The sequence below is a fragment of the Rhinoraja longicauda genome, chromosome 33 (genome assembly GCF_053455715.1).
Source record: "Rhinoraja longicauda isolate Sanriku21f chromosome 33, sRhiLon1.1, whole genome shotgun sequence".
Lineage (NCBI taxonomy): Eukaryota > Metazoa > Chordata > Chondrichthyes > Rajiformes > Arhynchobatidae > Rhinoraja > Rhinoraja longicauda.
In genome coordinates this window covers 24222270-24245538 of record NC_135985.1, presented here as the reverse complement: position 1 = coordinate 24245538, position 23269 = coordinate 24222270, and the positions used below count along the sequence as shown (strand labels likewise).

Here is a 23269-nt window from a genome sequence, read left to right as displayed (position 1 = left end):
AAACTGGATGAAGTATGTGTGATTCTAGATGTTACCAGTAGAAATGCCAGGAACACATGCCAAACCTACTCCATTAGCTAGATGACTAGGCAACACGGGACAATCGTTAAGAAATGGCTGTGAAGGTTTTGTTGAGGGCATAGAAGACATTCATGAGTCGGGTTAATAGAATGAGGGAGCAAGGTTATGTTGAAAAGCAGGAGATGGAGGAGGTTATGTTGAGGAGCAGGAGAAGGTTATGTTGAAAAGCAGGTCATCAGTGAAACTTTTAAACATGTAAAATGAGAGGTTAGGATTTGCAATGCAATGTTCGACATACAGATAATTGCAGAGTCCACAGCAGCACTTGTTGACAAAGTTTATTGATAGAGGACAGACATAAAAAAGCTGGAGTAACTCAGCGGGTCAGGCAGTATATATGGAGGAAAGGAGTAGATGATGTTTCGGGTCAAGACCCTTCTTCAGACTGAGAGTCAGGAGAAAGGGGACAGAGATATGAAAAGGTAAACAGAATAAATTAATGAAAGGTATTCAAAAAGACAGATCAAAGGCAGCAACGATAATCAAGGAAAGGTGGAGCCCACAATGGTCCATTGTTGGCTGTGGGGAAGGAGAAAATTAGTTATACAAACCGTGAAACTCAGCAGGATGACAGCAAAACCAGTACAACAACTAGGGTGGGAAAGGGACAGAGATAGAGAGAGGGGATGCAAGGGTTACTAGAAGTTAGAGAAATCACTAGTCTTACTGCTGGGTTGAAAGCCGCCCAAGCGATATATAAGGTGCTGTTCCTCCAGTTTGCATGTGGCCTCACTCTGTCAGTGGAGGAGGCCCAGGATAGAAAGGTCAGTATGGGAATGGGAAGGGGAGTTAAAGTGTTTGATAACCAGGAGATCTGATGAAGATTTGAGCTGCATTCTAAATTCATATTTCATATTTGTTCATAAAATGAATTCATATTTCTTATTTGTTCGAGAGAATGAGACAAAGTTTAAGATCTGGGTCAAAATTGGAGATCTTGGAGGACTGTAAAATCAGAGGAAGTTATTGGAGTAAAGAGGGAGGAAACCAACAAGGAATATCTTTTCTCGTGCCTCCCATTTGATTTCAGCTTTGTGGCACAGTTGCTTGGTTCGTCTATTGATTGACATCCATCAAATCATTTTATACACGCTGTGTGGCTCTGATCTCCTTCATGTGATGCATGAATACAGCATTGACGAGCCACTAATTCTGAGCAGAGGCCTGATCTGCCAAAGTGGTGGAGGTGAGGATTTCCTAATTTCGAAGGTTGTTTCTTCTTTTAAAAAGTGAACAGTTCAAAAAAACACGTTTGTTGGATTTAAGGCACAGTTAAGAAGATTTAAATGGGAAAATTGCAATGAGATGGTGTAGGTGGAATGCTCACACTTCCAGCTGCTGTAAGACCCAAGGCAGTTGAAAGCAGGTCCATGAGCAAGTGCTGCTCGTAGGTTCTGGGGCATTCCCAACCGTCCGTGAGTTGTTTGCAAGTGTTCTTAATGTCTTAGAGAATACTAATGCCTCAGAACTGCAGTTCAGCCACTTTTGAAGCACAAAACAGCTGAGTGAAATGCCAGAACTCTTTAGGTGGAATGCAAAACAGTACGGAAATTGGTGGGAAATATCATCACGGTGGTTTGCATCCTGACAGGGGAACATAAGTTTTACATGCATGCTTCCCGGTGGCAGTTGCAGGCAGATCTGTTGCCTGCAGCTGGCTGCATCATTGCCACACTGTTTGTTGGGTGAGGAGTTGTTGGGTGTTTATAACTGTGCTAGGGATTGTGGCATGCAAGACTGCATGGCATTGTAGGATTGGGGAAGAGGGGGCGTGAGGTGGGGTTATGAGGTGACGTGGGGGTAGTGGTGGTGGCTTTGGTGGAGAGAACCCACTCTGTGTTCTGGTACCAGCATTGTAAGTTGCTCCATGTCACTGCAAAGTGTACAATCGGCACGAGGCCAGTGAAGATACGATAGTGGCTCTAAGGGACTTTTGAATAGGTACATGAATATGCACAAAATGGAGGGATATGGTTCATGTGCAGACAGATAAGGGTTGATCTTGGCATCATGTCTCGGCAAGGCCACCAGCATAATCCAGTCACTCCCTCTTCTCTTCTCTCTCATCAGGCAAAAGGTATAGAAGTGTGAAAACGCACACCTCCGGATTCAGGGACAGTTTCTTCCCAGCTGTTATCAGGCAACTGAACCATCCCATCAACAAGGAGAGGCCAGCCCTGAGGTACTATCTACCTCATTGGAGACCCTTGGCCTATCTTTGATCGGACTTAACTGGACTTTACCTTGCACTAAACATTATTCCTTTTATCCTGTAGCTGTACACTGTGGATAGCTCAATTGCAATCATATATAGTCTTTCCGCTGACTGGTTAGCACTCATCAAAATCTTTTCTTAGAGAATGTACCTGCACATGTGACAATAAACAAGAAGGGTCTCGACCCGAAACGTCGCCCATTCCTTCTCTCCTGAGATGCTGCCTGACCTGCTGAGTTACTCCAGCATTTTGTGAATAAATACCTTCGATTTGTACCAGCATCTGCAGTTATTTTCTTAAACTAAATGGTCAGTGCATGCATTGTGGGCTGAAAGGCCTGTTCCAATGCTGTACTGTTCTAATATTCTATGGTGTATGAATGTAGCATCATGCCTATGGAACATAATACAGAGATACAGAGAATCCTTATTAGTGAACCAAAGTCAAGTACAGAAAGATTATTTTGTGAAGAGGCTGTGGGTAAGGCATCAATGATCCATTGAAGAGCCTTAAATTCTCATCACTTTGCTGATGTTGCAGTGTTTGCTCCCAGTTTTACTGTTTAGTTTAGTTTAGCTTAGAGATACAGCGCAGAAACAGGCCATTCGGCCCACCGAATCCGCATCGACCAATGATCCCTGCACATTTACACTAACCTACACACACAAGGGACAATTTACAATGATACCAAGCCAAGTAACCTACTAACCTGTACATCTTTGGAATGTGGGTGGAAACCGGAGATCTCGGAAAACACCCACGCAGGTCATTGGGAGAACATACAAACTCCGTACAGATAACACCCATAGTCAGGATTGAACCCAGGTCTCTGGTGCTGTAGGGCGGCAACTCTACCGCTGCGTCACCATGCATGTTGGTCATGGCCTGCACTCTAGAAGCTAGTTCCTTGGTTGCTGTGACTGAATGGTGTCATATATTAGGTTAGGTTAGTTTGATTGTCATATACACCAGGGTGCAATGAAATTGCTTATTTACATGAAGCTCACAGAGTAAACAGTATACATACAGTAATGGTAAATAAAACAATAAATATAATGATGAGTAACTTTTGCAACTTTGTGTGCAGCCCAGGTGAGGTCTGATGTATGACTTTACCGGGTTGTATGCAGAACAAAGCAATGTACTGCAAAGCAGTACAAAGTACAATACAAAGCAAAGCAATTATGCATGTGACAAAGTATCATTGAATCACTGAGTGCAAAACTGTAGAATGGTGTAAGTTTGTAAGGAAAAATCTGTGGGGAAAAAACGATCATCGTACAATAATGGAATAACGGAATAAGGTGTGTTCTGAGTATGAGTAGGTTGCAGCTCCTCCAGGAAGAGAAGATTAGCATGGTGAGAAGAGAAAGGGTGGCACGGTGGTGCAGCGGTAGAGTTGCTGCCTTACAGCGAATGCAGCGCCGGAGACTCGGGTTTGATCCTGACTACGGGCGGCGTCTGTACGGAGTTTATACATTCTCCCCGTGACCTGCGTGGGTTTTCTCCGAGATCTTCGGTTTCCTCCCACACTCCAAAGACGTACAGGTATGTAGGTTAATTGACTGGGTAAATGTAAAATTGTCCCTAGTGTGTGTAGGATAGTGTTAATGTGCGGGGATCGCTGGGTGGCGCGGACTTGGTGGGCCGAAGGGCCTGTTTCCGCGCTGTATCTCTAAATCTAAAAAAAAATCTAAAGCTCAGTGGTGTGATAGCAGTGTGGAAGAAATTGTTCTTTAGTCTGGGGGTCTGTGGTTTCAAGCTCCTGTGTGTTCTTCCAGAAGGTAGAAGAGGGACAAGGAAATGGCCAGCATACGAGACATCCATGACCACACTTCCTGCCTTCCTGATGGACAGGGTGGAAGGAAGTGACTAGGTCCAGTTCCTGTACCAGACTAAGCTGCATCCTGTCAGAATAACTTCTAAAGGGCATCTATAGAAGCTCAAGACCTGTGGACATGCCAAACCTTCTCAAACTCCTATGAAAAGAAGTCTGAAGAAGGGTCAACCTGAAATGTCACCTATTCCTTTTCTCCAGAGATGCTGCCTTAGCCGCTGAGTTCCTCCAGCATTTTGTGTCTATCTTCAGTGTAAACCTGCATCTGCAGTTCCGTCCTACACTTAAGAAAGTAAATTTGCCAATAAACTTTCTTGATCACTGCATCAGTTTGGAAAAGGCAGGTTAGGTGATGGTTGCTGCTGAAATGGATGCTTGAGAACTTGAAGTTGTTGACCATCACTACAGCAGCTCCATTGATGAGGATGAAGGAGTGTTCAGCCCCTGACTTCCTTGAGTTACCAACCATTAGTCTAGACATCTATTGCATCCGCTGCTCTAGATGTCAACTTATTTATATCGGCGAAACCAAGCGCAGGCTCGGCGATCGCTTCACTGAACACCTGTGCTCGGTCCGCATCAACGCAACTGATCTCCCGGTGACCCAGCACTTTAGCTCCCCCTCCCATTCCCAGTCTGACCTCTCTGTCATGGGCCTCCTCCAGTGCCATAGTGAGGCCCGCCGGAAATTGGAGGAGCAGCACCTCATATTTCGCCTGGGCAGTTTGCGGCCCGGTGGTATGAACGTCGACTTCTCCAACTTCAGATAGCTCCTCTGTCCCTCCCTTCCCCTCCTCCTTCCCAGATCTCCCTCTATCTTCCTGTCTCCACCTATATCCTTCCTTTGTCCCACCCCCGACATCAGTCTGAAGAAGGGTCTTGACCCGAAACGTCACCCATTCCTTCTCTCCCGAGATGCTGCCTGACCTGCTGAGTTACTCCAGCATTTTGTGAATAAATCAATTTGTACCAGCATCTGCAGTTATTTTCTTATATCTTTAGTCTTGCTGATTGTTAAGGGTTAGGTTATTGTCCTGATACCATGACAAAAGTTTTTCTCGATCTCTTTCCTGGACTTTCTCTTGTTGGTGTTGAAGAACCGGCCAACAACGGTGATGTCAACCGTGAACGTAAGGGTTGGTGTAGGAAGGAACTGCAGATGCTGGATTAAACTGAAGATAAACACAAAAAGCTGGAGTAACTCAACCGGACAGGCAGCATCTCTGGAGAGAAGGAATGGGTGATGTTTCGGGTGGGGACCCTTCTTCAGACTCAAGAACCTCAGGATTGGTGTTGTGCTTGGCCACATGGTCATGTGTGCAATGGGAGTAGAGGAAGAGACTGAGCACACAAACCTGAGGAGCACCAGTGGTGAGGGTTATGGTGGAGGAGATGTTAGGAGCAATTCTGATCTATTGAGGTCCACTGGTCAGGAAGTCCAGCAGTCAGTTATAGATGGAGGCTCCAAGTGCAAGGTCTAGAAGTTTAGAGATGAGTTTATTTTGAAATTATGGTGTTGAATGCTGAGCTGCAGTCAATGTTTGCTAATGGTTTACAACAACCTGGAAATGATCTCCATCTAGTGTAGGTCCAATCCATACACGAATCATTCATACAAAATGTGCTAAAATTGCTCCTGCTGCAAGATCATACAGATCTCTCAGAGTTGGCACAGACAAGATGCACTGATTAGCCTTCCTCATATTGCGTAAAATTAGATTTTAACAATCATTTCCAAGCAGTTGATGAGTCAATAGCTTTTAATTGTCATAGGTACTGTAAAAGGAACAATGAAATTCTTACTTGCAGCAGCAGTACAGGTCTGTAAATGCAGTAAACAGAGATAATGTTATAAATTTTAAATAAATGTAAAAATCCAATATTAATGCAAAACTAAAGCCTGAGGTCCCAGTGCAACTAACACATTTGTAGTTTAGTCGGTGTTTGTAGTGTTCAAGAGCCTGATGGTTGTTGGGAAGAGGCTGTACCTGAACCTGGAGGTCACAGTTTCCAGGAGCATAACATTGTATGTATGTATACTAATGTACAGAACTTGTGTCACTAGAACTTGATCAAACCACCCACATTCCTCCCTCAGTTTATATCTTTGCCATTTTTCAAGCAGTTTTCAGCTTTGAAAATCATTTCTATCCATTCATTGTGCAGTCTGAGGTATTGTAACATGCCTCAGGCATTTCAAACATGTGAAAAGTAATTCTGTTGTTGATGGATTCCAACTGCGCTGGGTGCAGTGACAGAACAACTGACAATACACCAGGGTATAATTTTACTGTTGTATAATCCTAGATAGGCCAACAATGATTACCTGTAACAAGAAAATATAGAACTCGGTGAGTGTATGTTAATAATAATGACACTGATGACATTGATCAAAGCACTGGGGTAGGAGTACAGAGGTGATCACTGACATGTTGCTGTTAAGTGAAATAGACTGTGTTTCTGCAGAACTTTCATTTCCATTTGACAAGCGATCTTTAGTAATTTGCTGACATGAGGAAGTGCAGATGTTGGATTCCTGAGCAAAGCATGACGTTCTGGAGTAACTCAGAGGGTCAGGCAGTATCTGTGGAGGGAATGGACAGGCAAGGTTTTGGGTCAGATCAGCCTGAGGAAGGATCTTGACCAGAAATGTCACCCATCCATTCCCTCCACAGTATTTTGTGTTTTATAGTTTGCTGTTCAGTGAAGAGTGGATGCCTGGAATATTTTCCATTTTTCTTTCATCCCCATTCTACATTTCTCCACATTACTCTTCACTTCTCTCCTGATTGTGCTTGGATACAGATCCATTTTAGATTTTTTAGATTTAGAGATACAGCGCGGAAACAGGCCCCTTTGGCCCACCGAGTCCGCGCCGCCCAGCGATCCCCGCACATTAACACTATCCTACACACACTAGGGACAATTTTTACATTTACCCAGTCAATTAACCTACATACCTGTACATCTTTGGAGTGTGGGAGGAAACCGAAGATCTCGGAGAAAACCCACGCAGGTCACGGGGAGAACGTACAAACTCCATACAGACGGCGCCCGTAGTCAGGATCGAACCTGAGGCTCCGGCGCTGCTTTCGCTGTAAGGCAGCAACTCTACCGCTGCGCCACCGTGCCGCAAAACTGTCCTTTCATCCTCCATCCTCCATCACGTAAGTAGCACAGTGCTACTTGACAAATGGTCATGATGCCTAAGCACCACAAGGTCCTTACTTGAAGTTCTCAAAACAGAACAAATGGGTCCACATCTTGTTTGATCATTGGAGAGATCATTTGTAGAGATCCTACTCTGGTTGTAATAAGATCTCAGTCCGTAAGGTCTTAATCCAATTTTTTTCGCACCTCCACATAATTTCTGGTTATCTGCCTCTACAGTACCTCATGGAAAGAACAGGCACTTTTACCCTGGTGGTCATGAATATAATTATTTGTCTTTATGTCAAGAACAATCTTAAAGGTTTTTGAATTCAATCCATCCAGTTGAATTGCCCTCAGGAGTAACAGATGACCACTCAACACCTCAAACACAACCGGGTTCAAACTTGCTTTCATTTAATGTACCACACTGGCGTTCACTTGTTTTTACCTTACAGTTTGTGATATGGTGATCTTAGTTTAGTGTCAGAGATACTGCACGGAAACAGGCCCTTATGCCCACCGAATCGGCACCGACCAGCGATCCCTGCACTCTAGCACTACCTACACCCACTAGGGACAATTTACAATTAACCTACAAACCTGTACGTCTGTGGAGTGTGGGAGGAAACCGAAGATCTCGTAGAAGACCCACACAGGTCACGGGGAGAACGTACAAACTCCGTACAGACAGCACCTGAAGTCAGGATCCGAACCCAGGTCTCCGTTGCTGTAAGGCAGCAATTCTGCCGCTGTGCCACCGTGCCGATCTGCGCATATGGAAATGCTCCGTAGTATTAAAAAATGTAGCAATATGATGATTTACATTGTCACAATAAACATAAATGAGCTTGGATTGTGTGAGTGCTTTGAGGGGAAGATGACTTGACATGGACTAACAGTGACGGCTGCTTGCAGTTTGTGAACTCCACCTTCTAGATCATGCCTTCAGAGATGATGATCTGAAGATTTGTACCAGGCAGGTGCACATGGATTATTCCAAATCTGTCCTCCTCAGCTTTTCAATGAAAGCCAGTGGCTGATAGCTCAACATTGCCTTTTGTGTATCTGAACCAGTTCAAGGTTTAGGTTTGTCAGCGTGCTGCAAAAGCACATTCTGTATGGATAACTCGATCCACAGGATGACCCTGTTCTGTACTATACCTTCTTGCCATCAGTGCTGATTCCATTGTACTTGTCCAACGGTAGTTTCTGATCCCTGCTCGATGGTGATTTATACACCATGGCTTCAGAACCCAGTTAGCTTGAACTGAAAAATTGATTCAGATTGTTGAATTTTTCCAACCTCAGCATTTAGAAGCGTAGGAAGGAACTGCAGATGCTGGTTTAAACCGGATAGACACAAAAAGCTGGAGTAACTCAGCGGGTCAGACAACATCTATGGAGAGAAAAAATAGGCAACGTTTCGCATGGAGACCCTTCTTCAGACTTCAGACAGGTCTGAAGAAGGGTTTCGACCTTAAACGTCACCTATTCCTTTTCTCCGTTGAATTACTCCAACGTTTTGTGTCTATCTCAACTTTTAGATGTTTGGCTAACTACCCATGTTGCCATGTATTTTCTGCAGTTTAATTCACTTGATAACATTGTCTTCCTTGAGATATTTTGGCTATTTTTCTCATAGAGTCATACAGCACGGAAACAGGCCCTTTGGCCCAACTTGTCCATTTTGACCAAGATGCCCCATCTACACTAGTTCCATTAGCCTGCATTTTGTCTATATCCCTCTAAACCATGTACCAGTCCAAATGGCTTTTAAATGCATTGTACCTCCCTCAACTACCATTCCATACACCCACCACCCAAATTACTGTTGCCTACTGCACTTGAAACTGTGCGAGGCAGGAACTGTACTGTGGCAATTATGCATCTTTTGTCCATAAAAAGTCCATTCACATTTTGGCTATTATTTTTTTGAAGCTTCACCTTTTTTGTTTGAGTGGAGAGATGAATATTTTTTTGGGCAATACTGTTCCCTCAGTCTTCCCAGTATCTCAGACTGATAAACGTCATGGCTGACTGCTTGTATTTGAACAAAGATGTATTAATGATCAGGGTGACACTTTCTGTTTCTTTTGGAAAGCTAGAGGATTCTGAGAAACTTGACATGGTTTCCAACTTCAAGTAAGCCTTGCATCCCCTCTCCCTCCATCCCTCCCCCACCCTAGTTGTTGAACTAGTTTCAATGTCGTCCTGGTGAATTTCATTGTCTGTAACTCATTTTCACCCAGTCCACAGCTCACAATGGTCTGTTTCCTTTATCATCATTATTTTTTTGTATATCTTTCATTCATTTGTTCTATATCTCTCCATATCACCGTCTATATCTCTTGGTTGCTTTTCCCCTGTCTCTCAGTCTGAAGGAGGGTCATGACCCAAAACGTTACCTATTCCTTTTCTCCAGAGATGCTGTCTCACCCGCTGAGTTACTCCAGCATTTTGTGTCTATCTATGGTTCTTCTTCCGGTTCCTTATCCAGCTGCAATTCTGTGGACCATGGAGTTCCGCTTACTGGGAGATTTTACCACCGTTATTTTCTCACGTTACCGAGGCTATGTTGCAGGTAGTGTTGATTAGTGGATGGCTCCTGGTGAACCCGTGAAACCTGGGTGCAGTTAGTTTTTGGTATCTCCTCTGTGGTTAGATTTCTTTCCACTAGTTTGTATTCTTTCAGCTGATGAACAACGAACAAACTTATTTTATTTGTAGGAGGTTTTTTTCTGATGCTTTGTGCCGGTGCATCCTGCACTTGCTGAGACCACTCTGAATCCTGGTGAATGGGAATCCAGTTTAAGCTTGTCTACTTGGAGTCTCAGAGCCACTGGGTGTGGAAATAGACCTTTCAGCCCAATCCGCCCATGCCATGCTGACCATGTCACCAAATCTAAGCTGGTCCCATTAACCTGGGTTTGGCCCAAATCCCTCTCATCCTTTCCTAAAAATATTTTTGTAGTATCTGTCTCAATGACTTCCTCAGGCATCTCTGTCCATTAGTATGGGAAGGAACTGCAGATGCTGGTTTTATAGCGAAGATAGGCAGAAAATGCTGGAGTAACTGCGGGTCAGGGAAAGGAATAGGTGACATTTCGGGCCGGAACACTTGAGTCTGAAGAAGGGTTCTGACCCGAAATGCTACCTATTCCTTTTCTCCTGGAGATTCTGCAAGACCCGCAGAGTTACTCCAGCATTTTGTGTCTAGCTTGTTACATATACCCACCATCCTCTGTGTGGAAATGTTGCCCTTCAGGTTCCTATTAAATCTTTCCCCTCACATCTTAAACCTATTCCCTCTTGTTCTTGATCCCCTTACTCTGGCAAAAAAAGACTGTACATTCAGCCTAATCCCCCCTCAATAATTTTATAGATGGAGCTCTTAAGGATAGTGGAGTCAGGGGGTATGGGGAGAAGGCAGGAACGGGGTACTGATTGAGAATGATCAGCCATGATCACATTGAATGACGGTGCTGGCTCGAAGGGCCGAATGGCCACCTCCTGCACCTATTGTCTATTGTCTATTGCCATACACCTCTATAAGATCGCCCATCATCTTCCTGAGTTCCAAGGAATAAATTCCTAGACTGCCTAACCTCTCCTCATGGTTCAGGCCAAACATATGCTGGAAACATCCTCGTAAATCTTTTCTGCACTCTTTCCAACTTGATGTTGGATTTGCAGCACTTTGCAAAAGCCTGCAGGAGGGGTGTGCCTGGCCCTCTAAATAATGCTTTGTGCCTTCAGTAAAAGTTGCAATGAGAGTGAACAGTCACACTTGCTATTAAGACCAATGATGCAAAATCTTGCCAGAAAGGAACTTGAATGTTAACCTATCAGCTGGGTCTCTGAGCAAACTGCTCACTATAAAAAACATTGCAAGCATATGTGAAAAACTCACACTACAGACTCCATATGCTATTAATAATAAGTGTAAACTTTTCCAGAAATTTGCGCAATGTGTAGGACTGAACTGCAGATGCTGGTTTTTAGTGAAGATAGACACAAAATGCTGGAGTAACTCAGCAGGACAGGTAGCATCTCTGAAGAGAAGGAATAGGTGACATTTTACGTCGTGACCCTTCTTCAGCCATTTTGACATAAGTATTGTCTGTGCAAAGTCCGTTATTCTACAGATAAATATCTCGGCCAATGTTCTTTGGTTCAGAATCACACTTAAACCACAATTTCATTACAAAGTAGTCCATGCTTTACTTGGTGGGCTATTTTACTTTAGACTTTAGAGATACAGTGCAGAAACATGTCCTTCAGCTCAATGAGTCCGCGCTGACCAGTGATCCCCATACACTAGCACTATCCTACACACTAGGGACAATTTACAATTTTTACCGAAGCCAGTTAACCTACAAACCTGTACGTCTTTGGAATGTGGCAGAAAACTGGAGCACACATAGAAAACCCACGCAGTCACAGGGAGAACGTGCAAACTCCATACAGACAGCACCCTAGTCAGGATCGAACCCAGGTCTCTGGCGTTGCAAGGCAGCAACTCTACCACTGCACCACTGTGCTGCCCTAAAGTAGTCCACACTGCACTGTACTGTAATGTGAGTAAAGTGTACTGATTGTGGAAAAATACTGAGATATCAAGGGTTCAGACTAATGATGCAGAAGAGTACCACGGCAGAGACAAACATGAAAGTGTTTTGGTTTGTTCTCGGCATGTGAATGTGTCTGGAATCAGTGGCATTCCTAATCCCTTCTGAGCGAAGGCAGGAGTCATGTCAAACAATAGTGTGGATTTGGTGTTTCTTACAGGCCACACTGGGTAAGAAAGACAGAACTCCTTCCCTGAAGAGCATTACTAAAACATGTAGGTTTTACAACAGTTTAGTAGTTTTGTGTTACTGAGACCACTGCCTTTTAAAAAAAGCAATTCCAACTGTATTTCATTACTTGAATCTAAATTCCCAAGCTGCCAAAGTAGAATTGAAAGAACCATGGCTATTCGACCAGTAACCATTATGCCACCTGTCCCATAATTCATTTCTGCATCATTATATTGGAGGGAATTGTTTACCTCTGCACTGCAGAGCTTGGATTTAGCATTTATAGATTGAAGAAGGGTCCTGACCCAAAATGTCACATATCCATGTTCTCCAGAGATAGCCTGGCCCGCTGAGTTAATCCAGTGCTTTGTGTCTTTTTTTTCGTAAACCAGTATCTACAGTTCCTTGTGTCTATATTTTACCAGATTATTTCCTAGATCTACAACACCAGTGGCACAGAATCCACTGAAAGCTGATTTCTAACAGCATCCAAAGATGGCATGGCACTCTTTGAATAAGAGGGACCAGTTCTCTTGGTGCATAGTATTATGTTTTAGGTTAGAGATACAGTGCAGAAACAGGCCCTTGGGGCCACTGAATCCATGCTGACCACGATCACCCATACACTTGTCCTATCCTACATGCGAGGGACAATTTACAGAAGCCAATTAACCTACAAACCTGCACGTCTTTGGAAAGTGGGAGGAAACAGGAACACCCAGGGAAAACCCACGCGGTTACAGGGACACGGTACGTTAGCGCAGCGGTAGAGTTGCTGCTTTACAGGTTCGATCCTGACTACGGGTGCTGTACTGTAAGGAGTTTGTACGTTCTCCCCGTGACCTGCGTGGGTTTTCTCCGAGATCTTCGGTTTCCTCCCACACTCCAAAGACGTACAGGTATGTAGGTAAATTGGCTGGGTAAATGTAAAAATTGTCCCTAGTGTGTAGGATAGTGTTAATAGTGTTAGTGTGCGGGGATCGCTGGGCGGCGCGGACTTGGTGGGCCGAAAAGGCCTTTTTCCGCGCTGTATATATATGATATGATATGATATAATGTACAAACTCTGTACTGGCAGCACCCACGGGTCAGGATCAAACCTAGGTCTCTGGAGCAACTCGACGTGTGAATGCATTCCCTTTATTTTCTGACTTGAGTGGGCAGATTTTCCTTTTTATACGAGTGAGGTGAATCTATCTATTTTTCACTTGGTTTGTATATCTCCCTGTGAGCTCACTTTACATTAACAATCTGACTTCTGAGTCAACACCCCTCGAATCAGGACTACACACAAGCCACTACTTCATGACATTGAAAGCAAAAACGTATGACTTGGTAACAGTGATTGCATTTCAAAAGGATTTATTTGACTATACACCAGCTTAGACCGCCTGAATATGTGGAAAAGGTAAAGTTTGTCCTATTTGCAAATACTTGTCCTATTTACTGCATATTTTGTCTTTCATTTTTCCTGTTGGTTGCTATTTTTTCATTTTGGGCCTCGTCTATCTCACCAATGCATTGCTACATTTCTGCTCACACACCTGCCCTTTTCGCTGTCAACAACATGGCCAATTTTTGAATCACCTGCAAACTTCTTAAATGTGCTCCTTAAATTAATTCTAAATGATCTAGGTATACTACAAAGGGCAAGGGACCTTCCACTAAGCCCTGCAGAACCCCTGAGTAAACAGCTTTCCAAACATTAAACATATGTTGATCATTATGTTGATCATTGTCACGGAGCCAATTTTAGATCCACCTTGCCTATTTTATTTCAATTTTCACTTTAGTTGCTAGCCAGCAACACCTTGCGATACCCATGTAGACTAATTAAAATGTGCTATCCTCATCAGCCATCCTTGTTACCAACCTTAGTATTTTATTCATGTCAGTCAGACATGACCTTTTCAGAAGATAGACGCAAAAAGCTGGAGTAACTCAGCGGGTCAGACAGCATCTCTGGAGAAAAGATATAGGTGATGTTTCGGGTCAAGATGTTTCTTCAGACTGAGAGTCAGGGGAAAGGGAAATGAAAGCCATAGACGGTGGTACAGAGATATAAAACAAATGAATGAAAGATATGCAAAAAAGTAATGATGATAAAGGAAACAGGCCATTAGTAGCTGTGGACTAGTGAGTTATTTTCTGAACTAGCCCTTGCTATTCTTCAATCATCTGTGTCTTTCAACATGATACAGTTTCTTGAAAATTTTGACCAAGCATTCCTTGATCAAGATTATCACCCATGGACAATGTTTAACCTCACTTCAAGAAAGATTTTAATAGATGTGATAATAGGCGACAATGGATACAAATGAGGTTCTGCTCATACCTGTCTAAACCTTCCGTATCCATACACCTGTCCAAATGTCTTTTAAATGGTGTGATAGTATATGCCTCAACTTGCTCCTCAGGTAGTTCGTTCCATTACCCACTACTGCCCATGAGCAAACGTTGCTCTCAAAGTTGCATCTCAATTTCCGAATAAATCTTTCTCCTCTCACTTTAAACCTCGGTCCTCTGGTTCTTGAATCCCCTACTCTGGGTAAAAGGCTGTTCATTCAAAATTAATTGACATATATCATATATGTTTAGAAATGTTGATTAGTGTTGAACAAATGGAGCAAATTTGATCTGTGGAAGTGGGCTTAGATTCCAACCCAGCTTACCAGTATGTTTGAGAGATTTTTGAAAACATTCTAGTTTGCCCCTGGAAGAGTTAGCAGTGTCTGGGGAGTTGGTTTCTTCGACTACAGTTGGAACAGATGGCGGAGGGATTTGCAATGTTCAGGGCGGCATGAGGTGTTTTGCAGATTAAGAGGGTGATACTCACAGGGGTTGGGTGCTTTTGTTCCACAGTGAAGTTTCCCTCAATTTAGTTCTATACAATAGATGATGATAAGCTGGGGAACAAATCTCACTCTGTACCTGATGGACAGGCCTTGAATGGTGTTTACATATCGATGATTCAAATCCTCCTTTCCAAGCTTTGCATTTCAAAAGAAGAGGATAGTCTGCGACTCTAATTTTCTTTTTTAAAGTCTTATTTCTGCTTGTTATTGATTTCACAGGGCCGAAATAGGGGAAGATTGGAGAGTTTGGTTTAGAATATGCTTTCAATGAAACCAGTTAATAAATAGAAACTGATTGCTCCTGTTTGTGGGGTCTATTGGAATTTTACTTTAAATTAAGAGATGGGAGGGTCATTGGACTTTGCTGTGGTTCATGGAAGAGCATTTTACTTGTAAAAGGAAGCAATACATGTGCCTTTCAATGTAAATTGGACCGAAGAGCAAGCAAAGACTGATTTTATGTGCAGGAAGGAACTGCAGATGCTGGTTTAAACTGTAGATAGACACAAAAAACTGGCGTAACTCAGCGGGCAGGCAGCATCTCTGGGGAAGAGGAATAAGTGACATTTTGCGTCGAGACCCATCTTCAGACTGAAAGTCAGGGAAACTAGATGGTGGTATAGAGAGATATAGAACAAATGAATGAAAGATATGCAAAAAAGTAACAATGATGATGGAAAGAGGACATTGTTAGCAGTGGGCTAACTGATTTTAGTTGCTTATTGTTGTACCAAATAGTTATATAGTTTAGTTAATTGTCACGTGTACCGATGTACAGTGAAAAGCTTTGGAATGATGAATTAGTGTAGATTCTAAAATGTAAAATACAATGTGTACAAGCATAAATTGGTACAGGTAGGCAAACTACATTAATTGGTTTTGGTGGTGCAATTAAATGTTAAATTTTAAAAAACGACAAGATTTGGTTGATTATGATAATTGTTTAGGAATGTTGGTTAAAATGATATTCAACTTTAATATCTCGTGGTACTGATTAATATCAGAATTCTGCCTGGATCAGGTGATATTGGCTATAGGAGTGCCTAACATTGGACAAACTTGGATTGTTTTCACTGGAACGCCAAAGGTTGAGGGCAGACCTGATAGAAATATATGAAATTGTGAGAGGCATGGATAAGGTAGACAGTCGGAACCTTTTTCCCTCAGAGTGGAAATGTCAAAGACTAGAGGGCATAGCTTCAAGGTCGGAGGGACCATTCCTGGACATGTGCAGGTCAAGTTTTTTACACAGAGGGTGGTGGATGCCTGGAACGTGTTGCCAGGGGTGGCGGTGGAGACACGTACAATAGTGGCGACTGAGAGACCTTTAGATAGGCACATGGGTTTGTGGATGTGCAGGCAGAAGAGATAAGTGTAGCTTGGCATCATGATCGACACAGATGCAGTGGGTCAAAGGGCCTCTTCCTTCACTGCGCATCATTACAATTATCATGTTGTAATATGTTTACAATGGCTGCTCAACTGCACATCCCAGCAAATTGCAGGAAACATTTTGTTTAATCCTGGGAGCACCAAATCATCAGAACCATTAAAGTCCCCTGTATTTCTTGTACTTTCATTGGTGAAAAGGTGTTGGTGCCATTCCATACACAATTGGGCTCATTTTCAATGTGTGGATTTTCTGCAGTGCAATATCTCCCTCCCCCCCCCCCCCCCTCCCTCTCACATACACACACACACACATGATTCCTGCACGGTAGCGCAGCGGTAGAGTTGCTGCTTTACAGGGAATGCAGCGCCGGAGACTCAGGTTCGATCCTGACTACGGGTGCTGCACTGTAAGGAGTTTGTACGTTCTCCCCGTGACCTGCGTGGGTTTTCTCCGAGATCTTCGGTTTCCTCCCACACTCCAAAGACGTACAGGTATGTAGGTTAATTGGCTGGGTAAATGTAAAAATTGTCCCTAGTGGGTGTAGGATAGTGTTAATGTACGGGGATCGCTGGGCGGCACGGACTTGGAGGGCCGAAAAGGCCTGTTTCCGGCTGTATATATATGATATGATATGATAAGTGTGTGGTGAAATTTGGAAACGTCATAGATTCATACAACACGGAAACAGCCCCTTCAGCCCAACTTGTCCTTGCCACCCAAAATGCCCCTTCTACACGTCCCATTTGCTTGCATTTGGCCCATGTCCCTCTGAACCTTTCCGACCAATGGACCTACCTCCTCTGGCATATATCTCACTCCATATACCCACCACTCACTGAGTGAAACACACTCGCAATAATCCACCACTTTCTGCCTTCTTTTTTGTTATTTTTATGGGGTGTTGCTGGCAAATACACCATTTATTGCCCTTTCTCAATAAACATAATCTAGATGCAAAATGATATTGGATGATGGTCATAGTGTCATACAGCACAGAAACAGGTCCTTTAGCCCACCTCATCGATGCTGAGCAAGGTAGTCCCAATTGCCTGCATTTGGTCCATATCCCTCTAAGCCCATCCATGTACTTATTAAAAGTAAATGTGTCTCTTAAATTTTGTTATTATTCCTGGCTTAACTATCTCCTCTGGCAGCTCATTCCATTACCCACAACCTATTGAGTGAAAAGGTGTCCCATAGGTTCCCATTAAATCCTTCCCCTCTCACATTAAACCCATATTCTCTGGTTCTTGATTCCCCGACTCAGGATAAAGAATGATCTTATACTTGTTGCTGGAGGGGTGATAGCTTCCAGATCACAAAACCTCGATCTCTTGGCATAAGCAAGTTAAGTTTCGGGGAAGAAAAGTAAGCTTGCCCTTCATGAAATCGGGTACCCCTCAAGAGATAACTTCCCATCCAATGAAGAACATCTGATACAGCTGCTCTTGAAGTTCAGCCATTTTGCCCAGTGCCTCATTGTGTCTTACAGGTTACCCTTCTCTCCCGCTGTGTGAAGCTGTGTGTTCCAAAACAAAACCCTAACAGCATGGACACCTGCTAAACTGCAGTTTAATTGGTACTCGATTTAGAGTGTATCAACCCAGAACACTGATTAATAATAATCAACTTGGATTACGTCTCTCAGTACACATATATATACTTGAGGGGGAACACTAGTGATAATTTTCAAGTTATTTCTATGGAGATAAGTTTATAACTTGTGTGATAATTTGCGCGGAATACAGTGATCATGAAATTGTAATCCAAGGGGACATTCTCCTTCGTCACTATCAGTGCACTTAGAGATTTCAAATAGCACACAGGCAGATGATTGATGCAAACTGCTGGAGTAAGTCAGCAGGCCAGGCAGCACCTCTGAAGGGTCCCGACCTGAAGCGTCACCTATTCTTTTTCTCCAGAGATGCTACCTGACCTGCTGAGTTACTCCAGCAATGTGCATCTATCTTTGGTATAAACCAGCATCTGCAGTTTGTTATTTCTATGTTTTAGTAGACTTGCCCGTGGCATATGACACTGTAAACCACCGTACCAAGGAAGCCAAACTGCATCAAGCACTACAGGACTCTCATCATGTCCAGTTCATCATGACAATGATGGAGAACCGCCGCTTCTTTGTATGCCTGAATGGTCAGAACAGCTATTGAAGAGGCCAAAGGAATGGTCTACCACAGGGCAGTATCCTTGCCCCAACATTGTTCAATATATACACCAATGACCAACCCACCACCCCAAAAACTAGGTCTTTTCTGTATGCAGATGACTTATGCATCGCAACGCAATCCTCAGACTTCAGCCGGATTGAGACCGTACTACAGGCTGCTCTGCAGAATATGACAGGGAAACCAAATTCCCTGCGTCCAAACCCAACAAAAACGCAAAGTGCAGCTTCCCCCCGGATCCGGGATGTGAAACGTCAACTGCAGGTGTGATGGAATGATGTCCTGTTGGAACACCGCAAAGCCCCAAAGTACCCAGGTGTGGTCCTCGATCGCACGTTATCATATCGCCAACATGTTGAGAAAACCAAGGCAAAGGTCAACACCCGGAACAATGTCATCGAAAAACTGGCAAACAGCTCATTTGGAAGTGATCCAACAACAATCCGCACTGCAGCCACGTCGCTCTGTTTCTCAGTGGCAGAATATGGAAGTCCCATCTGGAGCTGCTCTAAACACGCACGCAAGGTGGACTCTGCATTGGACACTGCTTGCAGGAAAATCACAGGAAGCCTGAAGCCGACAAAGGTTGAACATCTGTATGAGCTGGCTGGCATCGACGAACCATCTCAAAGACGTGATCGGGCAGCTGCAGTAGAACGCTACAATGCGGACACAGACCCCCGTCACCCCTTGCACATTCACCAACATGCCAAGAAGAGTGGCTTCATGGAACTAGACCCAACCGCGCCAGGTACCAAAACCAAACTACAGATGGCACCAGGACACCACCTGCCTGATACTACCTGGAAAGCCCTAAACCACCGCCACACTGGAGTGGGACGTGGCGGACTCAACCTGAAGAAGTGGGGCTTCTCGGACTCTGACAAAGGCAACTGTGGAGAGGTACAGACAATGACCCACCTGCTGACATGCGGCGGAGAGCCATGCACTGCGGACAATCTCCGCAGAGATCGTCCGACACACGAGCGAAGCAAAGTACACAGACAGATTTTGATTTGAGATCTAGCTCCTAATATTTAAAAAAATCTGAAGATGTGGGCTTCCCAGACTAGTCTGCTTTTCACTTCCAATCTCTGATTGTCAATGAGATGATGTGGTGAGCCTTTTTTGCGAACCATTAATCTGTGGAGAAGATGGCCCCATAATCATCCTTAATAAGAACTACCATGTTGGCAGTGCATTGACGATTGATCACCTTGATTGTTGTGAGACTTGGGGAAAATCTTGGTTCTATTGGACTTTGTTTACTCCTGCTTCCGTGTCCTCAATGGTGGAGACTGGTTGTTTAAGTGATGCGTTCACAGATGTCGTACAACAATATTGATCTGTTGTAAGACCAGCTGGCCTGGCACAGTCGCTGTGAATAAAAGAGGGAACCAATACCGAGATGAACGTTTAATTATCTCCCTGTAGTTTAGTACCAGCTTACATGGTAATGGGTAACATTATCAGAACAGGATCCATATGAACTTAAAAAGATTGCAGGGAAAATGCTGGGAACTATAGGCCGGTGAGCTTAATATCTGTAGTTGGTACGTTACTGGAGAGTATTCAGGGATAGGTTATATGGGCATTTGGATGGGCAAGGGTTGATTAGGGACAGTCAGCATGGTTTTGTACGTGAGAGGTCGCGTCCCACAAATCTGATTGATTTTTTTGAAGACGTGACCAAGAAGGTTAAAGAGGGCAGAGCTGTAGATGTCATGTACATGGACTTCAGTAAGGCGTTCGACAAGGTTCCGCATGATACGCTGCTCTGGAAGGTTAGATCACATGGGATCCAAGGAGAGATAGCTGAATGGATAGCAAATTGGCTCCATGGAAGGAAGCAGAGGGTGATGGTGGAAGGTTGCTTCTCAGACTGGAGGCCTGTGACTAGTGGTGTGCCTCAGGGTTCGGTGCTGGGCCCGTTACTGTTTGTCATCTACATCAATGATTTGGATGAGAACAGACAGGGCAACATTAGCAAGTTTGTTGATGATACAAAGATTAGTGGTTTTGTAGATAGTGAAGATGGTTGTGAAAGCTTGCAGCAGGATCTGGATCGATTGGCCAAGTGGGCAGAGAAATGGTTGATGGAATTTAATACAGAAAAGTGTGAGGTGTTGCATTTTAGGATATCAAACAAGGGCAGGACCTACACAGTAAATGTTAGGCCTCTGGGTAGTGTTGTAGAGCAGAGGGACCTTCCTTGAAGGTCGAGTCGCAGGTAGATAAGGTGGTCAAAAAGGCTTCTGCCACTTTTGCCTTCATCAGTCAGAGTATTGAGTATAGAAGTTGGGAGGTCATTTTGCAGTTGAATAAGACGTTGGTGAGACTGCATTTAGAATATTGAGTTCAGTTCTGGGCACCATGTTATAGGAAAGATTTTGTCAAGCTTGAAAAGATTTACGAGGATGTTGCCAGGACTAGAGGGTGTGAGCTGTAGGGAGAGGTTGAGTAGGCTGGGTCTCTATTCCATGGAGCATAGGAGGATGAGGGGAGATCTTACAGAGGTGTACAAAATCATGAGAGGAATAGATTGGGTAGATGCACAGTCTTTTGCCCGGAGTAGGCGAATCGAGGACCAGAGGACAAAGGTTCAAGGTGAAGGGGAAAAGATTTAATAGGCATCCGAGCGGCAACTTTTTCACACAAAGGGTGGTGGGTGTATGGAACAATCTGCCAGAGGAGGTAGTTGAGGCTGGGACTATCCCATCGTTTAAGAAACAGGTACATGGATAGGGCAGGTTTGGAGGGATATGGACCAAGCGCAGGCAAGTGGGACTAGTGTTGATGAGACATTGTTGGCCGGTGTGGGCGAGTTGGGCTGAAGGGCCTGTTTCTACACTGTATCACTCTATGACTAAGACTATTGGGCTCATGACCTTGGTGGAAGGCACCTCCAATGGAGCTAAAATAAAAGAATTAGACTGAAGGTTTCTTCGAAACGGGACCTGATGCGAATCTAACAACAACAAAATATTGTTTTCTTCAGTGTGGCTAGTTATTTGGAAAAGTTTAGTTTGGAGAAACTGGAGGACAGGATAAGGAGGTGTTGAATTCGGAGTTAGTTGAATTTTGAGAGAAAAATGCTAAGATAGGATAAATAAGAGCATCCCAGGGAACAGTTGCTGTTCTGAACCATCCTCTACCACCAACTAGTGGGCAGGCCTGAACTACTGTAGATAGACACAAAAAGCTGGAGTAACTCTGCGGGACAGGCAGAATCTCTGGACAGAAGGAATGAGTGATGGTTTGGGTCGAGACCCTTCTTCAGACTGGTTAGGGATAAGGGAAACGAGAGATATAGACGGTGATGTGGAGAGATAAAGAACAATGAATGAAAGATATGCAAAAAAGTAACGATGATAAAGGAAACAGACCATTGTAAGTTGCTTGTAGGGTGAAAATGAGACTTGGTTGGGGGAGGGATGGAGAGAGAGGGAACCTGAAGTGAGAGAAATCTTGAACTACCATCTAGCTCACTGGAGCCCTCCGACTATCTTTCATTGGACTTTAGTGACTTTATCTTACATTAAACTTTATTTGTGTTATTCCCTTTATAATGTATCTGTATAGTGGATGGCTCAATTGTAATCATGTGTTGTCTTTCCACTGACTTGGTTAGCAAGCAACAAAAGCTTTTCACTGTACCTCAGTACACGTGACAATGAACTAAACTAACGAGCTCCTCAACCTTCACGATTCCAGTGTCGGTGGTGGGAATATTAAACGTGTTACAGAAAGTGGAGATGACTGGGGGAAAAAAGCAACAAAAGAAAATCATAATGACACGCATTTCTGTACTTGGACTCTGAATATCTTCCAGCATGTGACCTCTATTTGCATTGTTGTAAGGTATTCACCCTATGAATAGATTCATTGGTAAAGCAGCGGAGAACGATCCAGCAGGTTACATTCTGGACTCGGGGATAAATACTTAATTAAACCGCAAGACGAGATCTTTAATTAGCTTGCTACTCCCCCCGCAAGGATAAATGCTAGTGGGCAGTTAACGTGTATTGACAGTTGTGATTCAATCTGTTCAATGAAAATCAATCTCCATTTGCACCAAACGAGAATTCATATTAGTGCTACGGTTTAGGAAGCATCTGCAAATGCTGGTTTAAACCGAAGATAGACACAAAAAGCTGGAGTAATTTAGCGGGTCAGGCAGCATCTCTGGAGAAAAGGTGACGTTTCGGGTGGAGACCCTTCTTGGGCCGGGTTGTTAATTCGCACTGTTTGTTTGGTCAATTTGCAGAATACAATGTCTTTGAGGAAGACTTCGGTCAGACATACATAGATAAATATGTAAAGACGGGTGAAATCCGGGTACTGCTCTCCGAAGTCATCGAGTCATACAAACAGTCCCTTCGGCTCAACTTGCCCACACCGACCAACATGTCCCATCTGCACTAGTCTCACCTGCTTGCGTTTGGCTCATTGTCTCTCTAAACTCCTAACCATGTCTGAAGAGGGGTTTCGGCTCGAAACGTCACCTATTCTTTTTCTCCAGGGATGCTGTCTGACCCGCTGAGTTACTGCAGTTTTTTGCGTCCATCCATGCACCTGCCCAAATGTTTCTTAAACGTTGCGATGCTACCTGACTCAACTACCTCCCCTGGCAGCTTGTTCCATACACCCACCACCATTTGTGTAAAACAGATATCCCTCAGGTCCCAATTCAGTGCCAACCATCAGAATGACACGCTGGTTCTGTATTGGTGCAGTTCTCTCAGCGTCACT

General features: G+C 43.8%; 1 long non-coding RNA gene across 1 annotated transcript in view; it reads left to right on the top strand.

The window, feature by feature from the left end:
- The window catches only part of LOC144608960 (uncharacterized), a 119435-nt gene that overhangs the window by 91970 nt on the left and 4196 nt on the right, over positions 1-23269 (top strand). The gene's annotated exons all lie outside the window — the stretch shown is intronic.